Source organism: Notamacropus eugenii, chromosome 4, assembly GCF_028372415.1.
Source record: "Notamacropus eugenii isolate mMacEug1 chromosome 4, mMacEug1.pri_v2, whole genome shotgun sequence".
NCBI classification, from domain to species: Eukaryota; Metazoa; Chordata; class Mammalia; order Diprotodontia; family Macropodidae; genus Notamacropus; species Notamacropus eugenii.
In genome coordinates this window covers 317,840,755-317,859,085 of record NC_092875.1, presented here as the reverse complement: position 1 = coordinate 317,859,085, position 18,331 = coordinate 317,840,755, and positions in this window count along the sequence as shown.

The window sequence follows — 18,331 nt, the reverse complement described above, 5'->3', positions numbered from 1 at the left end:
CTTCCTAACTCCAAGGCCAGCTCCAAATACACTATACCAAAACCGATGGAAACTATTGTTGCTTGTTTGCTACCTTTCACTTTTTGATCGATTCTTTTGAGGTTGTTTATAATGGCCTACATGTTAATTAGGAATCACCTACACTGACTAGATCAGTGTTGAGGAACCTGCTGCCTCAAGGCCACATGTGACCTTCTAGGTCCTTGAGTATAGCCTTTTGACTACGTCCAAGTTTCACAGAAAAAAAATCATTTTATTAAGGGGATTTATTCTGTAAAGTTTGAATTCAGTCAAAGGGCTCTACTTGAGGATCTAGAGGGCCACATGTCGCCTCGAGGCTTCAGGTTCCCCAACCCTGGACTAGATGCATTCCAAGATTAGGTCATTGCGTGAGGTATTCTTGAGGCAACTATTCATGTATAAGATTCATACTCTTTTGAAGCGACAAATCAGAGTGGATGGGGTGTAAGACTCGAAGTCACGAAGAACTAGATCCAAATCCTGTCTCTGACACATATATTTATATACTAGCTATAACCTCATTTTTCTAACCTCTCTGAGCTTGAGTTTCCCCATCTGGTAAATGAGACTAATAATATCTATTGGCCTTATTTACAGGGTTGTTGCTGGACATGTAAAGTTTCGCAAACTTTAAAGTGCTACATAAATGTTCGCTGTTATTTCAAACTATTTACCATAAAAAGAATGAAAGAAAAGGAATTATTTTTAGAAATTCAGCAAAAGAAATTTTCTGTTACTGAAGTGAACAGAACCAGGAGAATACTGTACCCATGTACCTACTGTGTATCAGCCACATTGTGCAATGATCAACTATGAATGATTTATCTCTTCTCAGCAATACAATTATCCAAGATAATCCAAAGGACTCATGATGGAAAACGCTATCTACATTCACAGAATGAACTGGTGGAACGTGAATGCAGATCAAAGCATTCATTTTTTTGTGTGTATGGTTCTTTCTTTTGGCCTGTTTCTTTCGCAAAATGACTAGTATGGAAATATATTTTAAATGATGGCACATACATAATCTATGTCAAATTGTTTAGGGAGGTGGTGGTGAGAGAGGGAAGGAGAAAATTTGCAACTCAAAATTTTTTTAAATGAATGTAAAAATTATCTTTACATATAATTGGAAAATTGCTATGTCCCTATGGACTTTACTACGTCAGTTTATGTCAAAGGCCTCAAGTCCTGCTTTAAGTGAAATTTTTTGTCAAAAACAAAAAGTAAAATAATTTGTGATGAAGAAATTCTTAATGTAAAACATTTCTTGAAGGAGTCTTGATAAAATTTTCCAGAATTAAAAAGAATCTTTCTTCACAAAATATATTTATTACCAGTTCAATCATGCTCTCTTTCCAAGACTTTCCTCCTCATCTCTAGGCATATATGTATCTCTCTCTCTCTCTCTCTCTCTCTCTCTCTCTCTCTCTCTCTCTATATATATATATATATATATATATATATATATATATACATATATCTTGTTTTTTTACTCAGAATTTGAATTCTCCAAACAAATCAGAATTCAAAGGGGGTGGAAAAGATTGAATTAGAGGCTTTACAGTCAGACTTTAAAGAAGCTTTATAAGGCCTTAGAAGGATACAATTGCCATCTGTTTCCCTAGAAAAGAAATAGAGAGAAGATAGAAATACTTCATAGCATAGAGCTCACTGAATAATAACGATGTTAGAAGCCTATTACTGCCTACACTCTATACTCAAAAACCTTTTAATGATGGTAGGGGAGAGAAAAAAATTTTCCTTCCTTTTGTATGCTCAAAGAAACTGTCTTTTTTCAGCGATAAGAATTATCTCCCACTCAGTCAATCAGCCCTTGGGCTCCACAGCCTCCTCTCTAAAATTCACAGTTTGGAATATAGTTTCATTAGACACAAAGGGTAACAGGAAATTAAATCCTAAGGTAGCCAGGCCTTAAATTATATAGGCCAATAGAACCTAAAGTCAACACATCTCAAATTGTACTTGAGGGATGATGAATTAGAGTTGAGAGGGACTGTATCATCTAATCCATGAGATGGAGAGGCTAAATGATTTGCCCAAGGTCACACAGGTAGTAAACAGCAGAACTGGGTTATGAATCTGTGTCTTCTAACTTCAGATCCCATACATGTTCTGCTTTACCACCAGTAATACTATTTCAAAATTATTAAAATAAAATTTTATTAAAATAAAATGAAAATACAGGTTTTTGAATATAGAATCTATGTGGAAGAAAATCTATTTTTTACATTTGATTCAAGACAACACGCTAGATTAGGCAACTAGGCTGGTTAAACAAATAGTAAATTTGCCTCTATAATCATAATATTGTTAGAATATTCTTGGAGCTGAAATAAATGAACTTCAAATTGAGCATATCTATTAGTTCCTACCTTGCCCTAGGAACTATACAGCTAACCAGAAGAAAGCATGAGTGTTGTTCCCAAGAATGCTACCTACGTCTAGACTTGTTTTTGTCCTATGTTTGACTTCAGGTCACTTTTGTGGAACTATTGATGACTCTTAGCCCTTTAAACAGGCATTTATGTTTTTGTACTGCTCCTGTTGGAACTTAGATTGTATTTTCATAAAAATCAGTTTCATTCTCTATGGATATTGGCACCAAAATTTTGACTCATTCTACTGAATCAGGATGATTTTCATTCCTTTATCTTCAGTGAGCAAGACATAGGAAAAAATCCTAGGTTCTGTTAGCAGCTGACCATAAGAGGGTCACATGCATTGAACAAAAGAATTGCTATTAAAATTCTTCTTCCATAATGGAAATTTCCTTTGCTTTTCTGCAGGTGGTATTCAGCTAGGATGAATCACTGGTAGTGTTCACTTTTCTACAACTTGGCAGCTAAACAGTAAACAAATGTCATGTGGAACTGGCCCCAAAGACTGCTAACATTACCATTGCTACTAGAAATTGGAATAATGGGCTCTGTGTTCGGAATGTAGAAGTTTATTGTCACTTTAAAATTAGAACTGATAAATATAGAAAACTCACGAGGACAGCATGAATATTAAAGAGACAGAATGACTCTAGTTAAGATAAATAAATACAAACAAGTTAGCCTAAAGTTAGATCAATGAAAAGACCAACCTAAAACTATAATAGATACTTTGCACATTTTAAAAAAGTTGCAAATTCAAGACCCAATTATGGCCTATTTCTGGGACGTGGTGGGGCAAAAACCCAGCATTGATTTGGATTTAAAGTCAACCTGACTTAGAATTCTAGCTCAGCCTTTCTTAGCTGTGTCATTTTGAGCAAGTAGCTTCACGTTCATAAGCCCCAGTTCTCTTATTTGCAAAATGACAAGGAATTAAGTTATTAAGAGGAGGCAAATGAATGTCAAAGTTTTAATTAAGTACCAAGGGTTAAGGTGTAAATATGTACAAAACGCTGAAGGAAACAAGGTTGAAAAACTCAACCAATATGGAAAGTGATCACAATAAGTAAATAGCACCATTTACATGGCACTTCCTCTGTTCTGGTCACTGTGCTAAGTGCCTTACAATTATTATCTCATTGAATCCTCACAACAACCCAGTGAGGCAGATGCTTTTATTCTTCCCATTTGACAGAAGAAGAAACTGTGGCAAATAGAAGTCATGTGACTTGCCCAGGGCCATACAGATAGTATTTGAGGCTGAATTTGAACTCCAGTCTTCCTTATTCTAGGGCCAGCTCTCTAGATACTGTACCACCTAGCTTTGTTTAGTGCAGAATATTCGTATTTCTACCACAGTTAATTGACTAAGTTCTGTGTTTCCAGTGTAGGCTGATCTCAGTTCTGGAAGAGATGGTGAAATCATTCTAATACTTCTTCTCCACCCTCTAGTCTGAGAGGAAGAGTGTAGTATTCCTTGAGGGACATGGAATAGTAGATCAGAGACAACTTTTGTTAGGACAGCAGAGAATGGAAGACAAAGAAAAGGGAAAGGTCATCTGTACAATTAGAACTTAAAGAGTTTTAAAGAGTAGAGGTGGGTATTCTGAAGAGGAGGACCAAGTTCCTTGTCCTCCCCAAAATAATATGGTAGAGCTGAGGAAGCCATCAGGGAAGAAATGGTCCAGTAATGATCAGAGGAAAAGAGTACACAGGCTCATCCTTATTTGTTGCTCTGACGCCAACAATAGAGAATTCTACTCCCTAGGGAATGTAACCAAGAACAGAGGTGGGGAACCTTCGGCATTAAGACGACATGTGGCCTTCTAGGCCCTTGGGCATGACTTTTTGACTGAATCCAAGTTTTACAGAACAAATTCTTTTATTAAGGGATTTGTTTTGGGAAGTTTGGATTCTGTCAAAGGGCTATGCTTGACGACACTTGAGGCTGCAGATTCCCCACCCCTGTGTCCTACCAGAACATTACAAAACTTATCAAAATGAATGACAACTACCTACTCATGGTGACTCACACAGTCAAAGAAGACACTTCTAGAAGGAGCCTACAAAGTATTGTCAATAGTTACGAAGTCATGGGCAAAAACTTCATACTAGAGGGGTACATGTTGTGTTTTCCTCACTGTTGTCAACTGACGGAAAAAAATGCAGAATTTTTAAATAATCATTCCAAAAACGAACAGTTAACTAAGCCAATAGAGTCTGAGAATGGGCTTCCACTTAACCTCATTTTGCTTCAGTTCCCTCACTTGTAAAATGGAGATGTTAATAATATCTTGTCCATCACAAGACTGTTGAGCTGATTAAATGAAATAAACATGTAAGCCTTAAAGTGCTGTATAAATGCTATTATATTGCTATCGCTATTATAATTATTTGGATTTCTGGACCATAGTTCAGAAAAAAGGGATAACAGTATCTTGGCTAAAAGTGGAATGCACACCAAGACTCCTAATAGTTTATTTGCCATGGATCTTGTCAATTAAACCAAAAGGGAGTAGGATCTGTGTATGTCCCAAGTTAAACAATATACAGAGAATAGTCAATATGAAGAAAAAAAAATCAGCTGATACACAGAAAATCATAGGAAACAAAATCCAATAAAGAAACCAGCAGCAAAATTCAAGGCCTCAAATGTCTACACAAATCCAAAATTTAGGAAACCAACAAGATGAACTAGAAATCCTAATGCAAGAAGGCAAATAAACGTTACCTCAAAGATATTACTGGAACCTGGGGTATGGAACAGGCTGTGGATCGTAGGTAAGAGGGATAGGGGTTAATATTACTATGTATTACAAAAGTATGCCCATGTAAATAAAATCAGGGGGAGGTAGCATGGTGAAGAGTATTTGGATAAAGGTCAAAGGAAGGAAAAACTGAAGTGTTTTTGTCATTGTAGCACTCTATAGACCACCTAGACAGAAAAAAGAAATATATAAGGAATTCTGGAAATAGATCATAATTAGATCTTTTTCAGTGCTCAGAAGATGGGAGGAAGATCAGATTTAGAAAAGCTAACATGAGTGTGGCATGGTCTCAAAATAATATCAGAAATGTGAAGAGGATCTGGGAAAGGAATCTAAGGATAACAAAAAGTTTAAAAGTTATTAGTTATTTTTTTAAAACTATACTTGGGAAAAAAGAGAATTGCAGGAAGGATTAGACTTTTGAGATATATGGGCTATGATAACTGAAAAAGAGATGTTCTTATTTTGTTTCTCTGTTTTCTCTGAAAAGAAGAATAACCTCTATACTGTGAATGACAGATTAAAAATGATCAGTTGGAAAGCTGATGCCCATGCCAAGTAAGAGGGACCCTCACTCCCTCTGATAGCGACCTGGTATAACTTGGGCCCTGACAGAACTGGCAGATATGATTGCTGAGCCACTAACATTGGTATCTGAAGATTACAGAAAGCAGGAAATGCATTACAAGATTGGAGAAGGGCAAATGTTGTCTGAATTGTTTTTAAAGGAAGAAACAAACAACTTTATTGGAAGTTTTTGAGAGAACTAAATGGAATAGTTCATGCAAAACACTTTACAAAGCAATTGAAAATTCTGAAACTAATGTAAAAGTCAGCTCTCATTATTACAGTACTTTACAAGGAAATGCATTAGTAGCATGGAAGGAATATGTTTTTGCTTTTAGTCTTCCTAAGTTTGACACAAAGTAGTTTTTTCTTGCCACTGAATGAAAGAGAAAATTGCATTTTCATATTTTTTTGTTTTAAAAAATTTTAATTGTCTTTTACTTAAAAAAATCAAAGTGATCACAAAGCCACATTTTACAAGAGTCTATAAAAATATTTTGTGGCTAAGAAGTCAATTCAACAAGCATTTATTAAGCACCTGCTATATGCCAGGCACTATACTAAGTACTGTGAATACAAATATAAGCAGAAAGAAAAACAGTGCCTACCCTCAAAGTGCTTATATTCTAATGGGGGAAGACAACACACTAAAAAAAAGTGAAAACTTTCCTGGCAAAGGGAGAGGAAGGCATGGTGTAGAGTCATGCCACACAGAGGCATGGTATGCAAAGTCCAGAGAGTCAGGAATGGATCCTGGAGAGAAATGAAGACAAGGCAGTTTAAGCACTTTCCTTAAAACGGAAATGGAAATAAAGGATTTCATTTACAGCTGAATAGCCACAAATAAATCACCTACCACAATGTAAATGGGGAAAAAAAGGCATAGGGGCAGACGAAGCTTTGGTATATGAATGTAATGGAATACTATTGTGCTATAAGAAATGATGAGCAGGCAGACTTCAGAAAAACTTGGAAAGACTTGAATGAACTGATGCTGAGTGAAGTGAGCAGAACCAAGTGTATTGACAATGCATTTTTTTGTTTTAGTATAATCAAGTGCCTCTGATTGAATAATGTGATTAAAGAGGACCTTCCCTACCCATTAACGGGAATGGGAAGAATTACAGGAAGGTTCACACTTTTGGTTAAAAAGGCACTTGTTCTCCAGGGTTGTGATGCTCTCTGGCTCTGAAAAGGGAATAAAGACTCTGAGGTGAGGTTTTCTTTTGGGGCTTACTCATTGGAAGTGTTTGTTTGGGCACATGAGACTCTGGGCAGCCGCTAAGGGCCCCTCCCCACTTTAAAAACCTAGATGTTGATGCTTTTCTCTCTGGTAACTATGTATGTATGTAATGGTCAGACAGTTGGATCTCTCTGTTGATCTGTGATATATGTATTGCTTATGTCTGACAGTTGGAATCCCTGTCTGTTGATTTTGATTTCTTTTGTATTTTCTTTGAAGTTCAGGATGCTGGCTTTTTCCCTTGAACTAAGTGAATGACACATGTGCTTGACTAAAATGATAGTTGACCCTTCAAAAGTTTCTTTCTTTTTAGAAAAGCAGATCTAAAAACTTCCTGCAGGTCCTCCTGTATATTTCAGGGTGCTTTCAGTTACACCAGATGAACATTGTACATAGTAACAGCCACATTGTGCGATGACTAACTTTGATAGACTTATCTCTTCTTAGCAATGCAAGAATCCAACACAACTGCCAAGGACTCATGATGGAAAATTCTGTCCACATTCAGAAAAAGAACTCTGAAATCTGAATGCAGATTAAAGTTTATTATTTGCTCTTTTACTCTTTTTTCTTTTTTTTGTTTCTTCTTTCTCATGGTTTCTCCCACTGGTTCTAATTCTTATTTATAATATAACTAATGTGAAAATAGGTTCAATATGGATGTATATGTAAAGTCTATATCAAATTACACTCCATCTTGGGGTGGAGGAGGGAAGAGATAGTGTGAAAATTTGGAACTCAAAATCTTATGGAAATGAATGTGGAAAATTAAAAATAAATACTTTTTTAAAAATATTTTTAAAAAATTTAAAAAAGGCACAGGGAAAAACAACAGTCAAAAAAGTATAGGTCAGTGACCGTGACTTTAATTTCTGGGAAAATTCTAGAACAGATCATTAAGGATATGCTTGGCAAACATCTAAAAAGGGGAAGTGGTGATTACAAAGAGCCAGCATGGTTTCATCAAGAACAGGTCATGCATGCCAAACTAATCTCATTTCCTTTTTTTTTATGGGATTACTAAACTTGAAATTGAAAGGAATGCTATGTCTATGGTTAGTTAGAGAAGAAAGAGAAATATGGCTAGTCAGTTAGCCCATCAATAAGCATTTATTAATATCTTTTAATATATATCAGATGATAATATCATCAGACAGATTCAAAGATTACTTACTAATCTTTCAGTGTTCTCCAGGAATCTCTGCTTGGCCCTGTGCTGTTTAACATTTTTATCGATGGCATAGATAAAGAAGTAAATGATATGCTTGGCAAATCTTCACTTGACCCAGAACTAAGAATAGCTAATACATTGGATAATTGAGTCAGCCTCCAAAAGGAGGGTAAATCTAACAAATCTAACAAAAACAAAGAAATTTAATAGAGATAAATGTAAAAACTTGCTCTTGAGTAAAAAAAGAAATTTACAAGTAATTCTTGTTCATCCTTCATTTTGAAAGAGGACCAATGAGATCACCTGGTGATGCCTTGACTTGTGCATGAATTAGATTTGAGCGAGGCAGAGTTGTTCAAAGTTGCCATTCCTCTTTCCCTCTTTCCTGAGTCACCAAAGTCTATAGGATGGGTGGAGGCACAGTTAGACAGTAACTGCTCTGAAAAAGGCATAGGAATTTTAGTGGGCTGTAAACTCAATGTGAGTCAGCAGTATGATATGGAAGCCAAAAAAGCGCATTTGAACATAAGCCACATTAAAAGGGATGTGTTCTACAGAAACAGGGAGGGGATAGCTAACCTGACTGTGTCCAGCTCTCATCAGACCTCATCTGCGGTACTATGTTCAATTATGGGGATCATAATTTAAGAAGGATATTTATGAGTTGAAGTTTCTGGAGGAGAAGAACTAGGATAAGAAAGGACCTTGACTGAGTCCCTGTTATATGTGATGATATAACATATATGCAAGATATACATATATGTATATACCTATATTGTATATGTGACATATATGTATGTGTGTATACATATATATAGGGAACTGAGCACATATATACACAGTCATCCACATATATGTTTATATGTATAGATATATACATATACACACTTATTTGGCCCCAAAGGAAGGGTTCTCCCAAAGGCATTATCCCCATCCAAGTATCTCATGCAATTTGAAGAAATTTCCAATGTAATAAAGTAGAATTTTGATTTTTATAACTTAGTTCTGGCATTTCCCTGATAGGGATACAGACTAAACCTGTGATTTTCTTAATTTCAGTAAATCCTACATGAGGAAACTGTCCTTACCAAAGCAAATTCGTACCTTCTCTGCAACTTAGGGTCTTACAGAGTTGCTTAAAGCACCAACAAGTAACCTTGTCCAGGCGTGACTTGTCCAGTGGTGATTCAGCCAGCATGTGTCACAGGTGAAAACTGAAGTCAAGACTTCATGACTCCAAGGCCATCTATCTATTCCCTATGCCTAAATGTCTCTCATTTCCATGATGTTAAATCACATCTCTTTTAAGAAAGATGTCTTTATCACTATTTTCCTATAAGTATAGAGGTAGATAATAATGCCAACAAACTAAGAATATGGTATTTATAAACCATTAGAAATTCCTGGGCTTTTTCCAGATTTACCACATAAGGCTTCAAAACTCACTCCTTTGAACTGAATCCTGATCAAATGATAATCCTTCATATTTTACAGATTCATGGAGCTGTGAAGGACCCTAAGAGATACCCTAATGAATACATCCTCAGTTTAATGAAATCTGCCCATTATAACCGTTCTGACCATGTGTAGGAAGAATCATTCCAAATTACTCAAAATAATGGATTGTTGAAACCAGAGCTCCCATTTAAAGTTTAACTTTCCTTAATTATTTAATATGACTCATGGTCTCTCACTTTCATAAAACAGGGCAACAGGATGATGTATTCTCTTAAAGCAAAAGAAAAAAAGCTTTAATAACAGAAGCTATTTTCAGTAATCCTAACAATAGATCTGCATAACAACACTCTCTTAAACCTTGAAAATCATCAATACCACTATTCAATTTAATCAGCAGACATTAAGGCCCTACTGAGTACACAGGATGCTTAAGTAATTGATATATTCAAATCCCTGGGGACACAAGGATGGATGGAACATATTTAAATGTTCCATTCAAATATCTTATCTATAATCATGTGGAAGGAAAGTCAGATACACAAATAGCATGTAAGAATGTGCTATTTAAGGATATTGACATGGAATTCAAGAAGATTCAATCAAGAGACACTTCAGGACAAGACCAAGTACATTCAGAAAAGAAAGCCAAGCATTGCATCATGGAAACTATGACCAAAACAGGTAATTGAGCAGAACTTTTGACCCACATATCTACTTTCTTCTACCCTATAAAGTCTTTAGAAGAATGATATGATACAGTGGGAAGAGTACTGACTTTGGATTCAGAGGCCTTGTGTTAAAGTCCAACTTTTGACACTTTCTACCTTGTCCCTTAGGTAAGTCATATCACTTTGTTAGACCTCAGCTTCCTGATCTGCAAAAGGAAGGGGATGAATTAGATGACTGCTTTCATACCTTCTAGCTCTAATCTATGACTCTGTGGTCCTATGTTCTACATGCGTAAATCCTTGATGAAAATGTGAGAAAGAAACTAATACACTTTCACTGACATTTGCTACAGAATTATCTTCAGTCATATAATTAATTGAAATACGGAAAAAATACAAAATTTCACTATTATCATTATTTTTTGATAACTAAAAGGGAAAAACAAACTTTGATTCCAAAGAACAAAACAAATTTTAAAACTCTCCTCTGATAAGGCAAGATCTCTTAGTCAAAAAAAATACATACTTATTAAACAGCACTGCAGATACAAATATAATGAAAAACAATTTCTACTTAAAAGGAGCTTATATCCCAGTTAGAGAGACAAGAAACACACATATAAATATAGGGAATAAATACAAAGACATACAAAGTATTTAAATACAAGGTAGGTAAAGAGGTTATTAGTATTTAGGAGAACCAGAAAAGACCATGTAGAAGATGATGCTTGGGTTCCATCTTCCTCTTAAAGGAAGAGAGGGACTCTACAAGGTGAAGATAAGGACAAAGTACATTCCAGTTATAGGACAAGATCTTTGCAAGGTCACTGAGGGGGGAAATGGGGTTTCATGTGTGAGGTACAGAGAGGCCAGTTTTGACTGGGTCACAGAATGGAGAAGAAATAGTATCTAGTCAGGCTGAAGAGATAGGTTGGGACCAGGTTGCACAAGGCTTTCCAAGGTAAATACAGGTGTTTATATTTTTATGCTAGTGACTAATAGGCAGCCCTTGGAGATGATTGACTTTATACTTTGATGGATTAGTTTGTATTTTATCCCAGGGGATAATAAGAAACCACTGGAGTCACACAGTGATATCATCATTTAAGGCAGGCTTGCAGTCCAGATCTGTCTCACTAACTGTTTTATATGACCCTTGAGCTAAAAATGTGCATGTATGCACATACACACACATATATACCATACATGTATTTATATTAAATAGGGTTGGAAAAATAAAAAACATATTTCATGACATATGAAAATTATTTGAAATCTACATGTTAGTAACCAAAAGTAAAATTTTATTGGAACATAGCCATGATCATTCATTGACCTATAGTCTACGGCTGTGTTCCCGCTACAATGATGGAGCTCAGTAATTGCACCAGAGATATGGTGCTCCCACTGCTTCCCACTGATGCTGAGAACATTACAAATCACAATGTTGCAGTCAGAGTGTAACTAGAGTGCCACACATATTGCCATACCATGACATTTTTACTAGTGCATACTCATGAGGTCAAAACAAGAAGAGAAAAATAGGCTTCTAATGCTGCACTTCCAAGGCAGAGTGAGCATTGTTTTGTTATTAATTTAGATGTCAAAGCAACGTGTTTATTATGCAATGACACTATAGCTATTCTAAAAGCACACAATAGATGTTGACTTACTAGACTAAGCAATCATCACAACATCCCCAAGTCACAGGAAATCAATGGTCAAAAAAATTAGAAAATGTAAAATGGAATATCTTATCACATGAGAATTTTTTGATAAAAATTAAAAAATCAAAGTAAGGCTACAACCAAAGTATGCTTCTAAGTGGCTCATAGGCTAGCCCAGCAAGAAGTACCATTACCAACGGTGGGTTAATTAAATCATGTTTGATTGAAAGAGTTGAAGAAATGTTCTCAGAGAAAGTAAACTTGGTCAAGATAATTATCCTTTCAATGCAATTAAAATCATATGTTTAGGTATTGGTAACATCATTTGACAGAGGATAAGAAGAAAGAAATGAGAGCCTGAGGAATAAAATGGCCTTCTGCAGGAGGTTAGCCATGAAAGGGAGAAGAGAGATAGGATGACAACCAGAGCTGACAGATAAGTAAGAGTTCTTTGAGGATGGAGGAGACATGGGCATATTTGAAAAAGGCAGAGAAGCAGGCAGCAGACAGGGAGAGAGGTTAAAAATCAATGAGTGGGGCGATAGAAGGGATAATCTGCTGGAGAAAAGGAAATGACCTGGTATCGGTTGGTGCATGTTTAAGTGAGGAGGAAGGCCACCTCTTCAGGTGAGACAGGAATAAAGAGGGAGGTAATGGAGCTAGATTGGGGAGGTGGAGAGAGAAGCATCTAAATCATATGAGATGTGGAGGAGGGGATAAGAAAGAGCTCTCAGGGAATGGCCTCAAATTTTTTTTAGTGAAATATGAGTCAAGGACAAGGTTCTCAGCTGAGAAGGTGGAAGGAGACATAGCTGTGGAAAATCTGAAAAGAAATGAAAAGGTTTGGAAAAGCCACTCTGCTTTAAAAAAAATGAAAGGACGATGAATCGATTAGGGAGGTGTAAAAGGATCACCTTGCCTCCATGGGGGCCCAGTAGAAATCATAATTCTGAGACTCTAGGAAAAGCAGGCCCTAGGAAGTCAGGCACCACCCCAGAGGAAATGGACATCTGGCCAGAGGCCTCAGGACAGGGGCCAGAACGTTTCTGCAAGCAAAAGGACTTTGTCTGGGTTTTTCTCTGTTATGCTGCCCTGATGTTGTCATGGGAGAGTTAGAATCGCCACAATCATCTCATGGGCCTTGGGGAGAACTGTTCCCTTTTCTAGCAAGGTCAAGTCCCCTGACTGGCCCAGAGCTATTTTCTAAGCTGTCTGCACCTGTTTGTTCCTTTAATTAGTTACAGTCTGTGTTCTCCACTTGTTCCGAACTGTTTTCTCTATTTTTATTCTCATCATGTGCTAGATCCCCCATCTCACGTACAGCATTTTCCTCCTTACTCCCCTCCCTCCCTGTTCCAGTCTTCTATCAATAGCCAAGAAATGTGCTGGTGAAATTACTATCTTTGGGGAATTTCTTCCCCTATTTCCTAGTTATTATCTTCCATTAAATGCCCCTTTTTATTTTCATTCTGAGAATTTAACAAAGACACTCAATTGCTGAAAGCTCAAGCCCTAGGAACAAGGCTGGTCTTCTCAGGGGTTATCCTGCTCCAAGGCGGGGGTTCAGGGTGAGACAGTGTGGAACTGTGGAGGGAGTGCTGGTTCTGGAGTCAGAGGAACTGGGTTCAAATCCTGACACTAGCACTTACTGCCTATGTGATTTCAAGCAATCTTTTCACCCTTCTGGGCTTCAGTTTCTCAGCCATAAAATGGAATTTAAATCAAAGGGCTTTAAAGGTCTCTTTCATCTCTAAATCTGGAATTCAAGGAGGGATCCATTCCTCCTAAAGGATAAATATTAATTACCTACGATCTCATTATCATTAATTCATTACTGATTTTAACATTCGGGTTTTGTTTTAAGTTTGTTTCTTGGTTTTTGTTTTTTGCCTTTGAGTGTTCCCTATTAAACTTATTAACCAATATTTTAATTGACAGTGAAAGAGGATAGAAAACCTAGATCCAGAATAGCTGAGAGAGAGACAGAGACAGAGACAGAGAGAGACAGAGACAGACAGAGAAAGACAGAGAGAGAGCAGGAAAGAGGCTCTCATAGTGAGGTGGGAAGATGACAGAAACAAACTTGATGCTATCATTCTCCAACTTTTCCTAAGACCCGCCCCTGCCAGGGAAATCTCATTTCACACAGTACTCTTTCTCTTTCTCATGGAGCATCTTCTTTTACCTCATTAGGGGATTGGCACCCAGATCCCATCTCTAGCTTCTTGTCGTTGTTCCCATTCAGATGTGTCCCTTAAATTTTTCTTTTACCTTCTCTAACAAGACATGATCCTTCATTTCCCTCAACAAATGTGTATGAGATATTTCCTTGAAATAAATTATTCCTCTTATTGATGCAGTTTGTCAAATCCTGTCTTTCTCCGAAGCTCTGTTTGTCCTGAGAAGCTCTGATTGGAGACAGCTCTGGCTAGTCAAGGAAGGAAGGGCCTGCATTGCCTTCTTGAAATACAGAAAACAAAACTAACTGCAAAGTGAACCTTGACTCCAAAGCTCGTATCAATGGCTCTGTAGTTTGGAGCAGAGATGAGGAAAGGGGAGAGGGGCTTGGCAAGAAGGGAGATGAGAGGGAAGAAAATTCCCTAAGTGAAAAAAATAAAAGAAATGTTCTCATTCTCACTGATGACTCTTTTTGTCTCTGTCTCTATTTCTTTCTGTCTCTCTCAAATGTGCATGTGCAGGTGTGTGAGCAGCACAGGCAGAGAGAGTGAGAAAGCTTAGAACTTAGAATGCTGTTCCATGAAATACCAACAAGGAACATCTAGTTAAAGTCACCAATCTATCATTTAGGATGCTTTTGACTCTTCAAAATTGATATTTTTACACTATTACTTAGGTTTCTCTTAAAACATGAGCTTTGCTTATGCAGTGTTTATGACAAAAATGAAATATTAGATTTTAAGTTTCTTAGCTAACCTCAGATATATAAATGAACCAATGTCAACATTCAAATATTTATTATTATAATAATGAATTGCAAAAGTCTGGAACATTCACAGTCAAAGACTCTGTGTAGAATGATTATTCCATTGCTTACTTTAAAAAATTGTATTTGCATTGATTTTCACTTTAATAAATGGTCTTAGGTATTCCATAACTGCAAAATTATCTCTTCAGCCAGACCTCCAAATATCCACTTGATATGATTTTAACATGTTAATTTCTCAAATCATGTCTCCATAAGAAGTGCTCATGAATTGAACTTTCTGGAAATGACAACAGACTTGGCAATATTCTGAATGACGTTTGCCTGTAGACAAAATGAAAGAGAAAGTAATGTGTCAGCACAATCTGATGTTGGTCATCACCAAGTGACGTTCCTCAAGCCATGGTTAACGGGTTCAAAAACAGCCATCTCCTATCAGTTCTTGAATAAACAAAACATTCAGAGAAAGCACTGATAAATAGATGTATGGGTGAATGATTTGACATATATATGTGTATATTTGTATACATACATACATACACACACATATATATGTGTGTGTATGTATGTATGTATATATATTTGTGTCTAGTGTTAGCCACCCCTAGGGGAGGGAAGAAAAAAAGCAGGGGTAGAAAGTTACATGATAACTTGATTACATCGTTAAAGGAATAACAGTTGTACATCACAGATTTGCAGTTTCATATGCAATCATCATTTTTATTATACTTTGTTATAGAAATGTTTGGATTATTTCATAAATTAAAGATAAAATTTAATAAAAGTAAAGCAACACTTATCCAGTTGCAGGGTCCACATGATACTTTCTGCTGTTGCTTAGTCATTGAAGTCCTGTCTGACTTTTTGACCCCATTTGGGGTTTTCTTGACAGAGATACTGGATTGATTAGTTTGCTATTTCCTACTCCAGCTCATTTTATAGATGAGGAAACTGAGGTAGATAGGGCTAAGTGATTTGCTCAGGATCACACAGCTGGTAAGTGTCTGAGGCTGGATTTGAACTTAGGAAGATTAGTCATACTGGTTCCCAGCCCAGTGCTCTATTCACTGTGGTACTTAGCTGCCCCTACATACATACTAAGTACCTTTAAATTTTCCATTTCCAGACCTGATTTGGGTAGTTGCTTGATACTTCCAGCCAGATCCTTTCTTAGCAATTTGCATTCATGCTCTGATCTCCCACTCTGCATAAACCAACTATAGCTGGGACTTGACAAGTACTCCACTTGTTTCCTCCTTCAATACTTCTCATCTGCATTCCCCCTGTCATGTCAGACCAGCTCCCTGGCCAAAGCATGACTCATGTTTGACAGCTTTGCTCCCTTCCTAACCTATAATAATGACACAGGGCTATACTGGGCCAGTTAATTAAAATTATTTTTTCTCGTTTTGTACCTGGGTGACTTAAAAATCCTATGTTATAGTTAAATCTCAGAGGTAATGACATCTCAAATTCATTTGTTAAAAATGTTTATTATTCTACTTCATCTATTGAACATCTATTTCTAATCTCTTCTGTTTTCTTCGGTTGGCATCCAGCTGGAAGTAGGGGCAGCATTGGGTATGCTTGTGTGCTTTTAGTGATGCTTGGCTGACTCAGAATCTCTGACCTTGACTTTGAGAAGATACAGGATTAAGATGGTTCATTTTGTCAGATGAGCTGTTTGCTTCCTCCCATAAACTCCTGCTCTTTTGGGTGTGTTTTTAATTTATTAAATTAATTAAATTGATTAATTTAATTAAGAATGAATATTGCTGCAAGGAAATATGCAAAAATTGTAACTTAAAGATCACAGTGCAATGACATTAGAGATAATGAAACAGTTGGTGTGGGAAAATCAAGCATTTCAATGATCACTTAAACCTACAGTAAACAGAATCAGTTGCACAAATGCACAAAAGAAACGCAAGGGAAAATGAAAAACGATACTAAGAATAGGCAAACTATTGCTGCAAAATAGCCTAATTCATCCTCAGAAAACAAAGATCATAAGTTATGTGGCAGCTACATAGGATTATCATTATTTCCTATAAAATATATCACTAACTTCTTAGAATTTTAAGAACAGCAAGAATAGTAAAATCAAAATAAATAACTAATCATTGCTAGGGGAGAAAATAAAAACTATTTGTCATGAGTATGACATAACAAATGCTGTAGTTCTGAAGATTAGGAAAGAGATTATCATCATCACCATCATCATGATCATTGTTATTTACTGATGAAACTCAGTTTTTCATTCAAGGCTTTACAGAAACTTGCTAGAAGAAATCTAGGCAAACCTATAAAATTGAAGGACTCTACTAAAAGTTCAGAATGGGATATAACTTTCAAGACATGGCAAATGTGTTACTATTTTCCTTTACTATGCTTATTGGTTAAAAAGATTTGATTTTCTATTTTTTATGTAGGATTTGGGGGAAGGGAGGAGAGGAATTAGCAATGCTATTGCAAAAAAATAGAAAAAAAGGAAAGAAAAGAGGGACAATGAAGTTTTAATAAAATGCACAATAGAACAGAAGAAAATTCAGAAGGATATAGGCAAGTAGGACAAATTTGAAAAATTTTTTTAAAAATCTAGCTTCCAAACCAGAAAATGTATTCCAAAATATAAGCAACCAGAAGTTATATTCCTTTAAACAAAGTACCTATTTGTAAAAGTATGGCACCTGAACTGGGAAGAGGGAAAATGCACAAGAGAACAGAGTAAGATTCAGAAGGAAATAGAAGAGCATGACAAATTGGAAAGTAATATTGTAGATTTATTTATACACTTTTAAAAAGTAAGTGATTCATAACAGAGTCATGACTTCACATGTAATCATGCTTCTTTTTCTGTTCTACTTTGTAATGGAAATGTTTTCCTTTTTGGTGCTTGTGAAATTTAGAATCTAAATATTAATTCATTTGTTTATAAAAAAGATCTAGTCATTTTCATCAGACCAAAAACCATGAATCCCTCAAAATATTTAAGGAATTTTTTTTTTTACTTCCAGAGTTCCTTGTTCCCACTGAGCAATGATGAACTTGGTTATGAACTTTAATTAACATATTACTATACTAAGAAACAGAATCCTTCCAAAATTACAGAAATCTCTGGATCAAGATGGAATGCTGTAATATGACCTCCTATAATAATTTATGTCCTGAAAGGTTACAAAATGTATCTAAAATGGAAATAGTCATGGTTTAGTGTCCTAGCAACCCACTTCATTTAAATGCCATTGCAAACCTATGGGCTGTAACCTAGACTTGGAAAAGTGGACTTTGTCAAAAGTACAGATTAATATAAAAAGTGATAAATGCTTTCATGATGAAGAATTAAACATTACATCATAAAATCTTGCAACTCAATGCCAAGCTGCATAAAACAAATGACTATTGCAAAAGGAGAACGCATT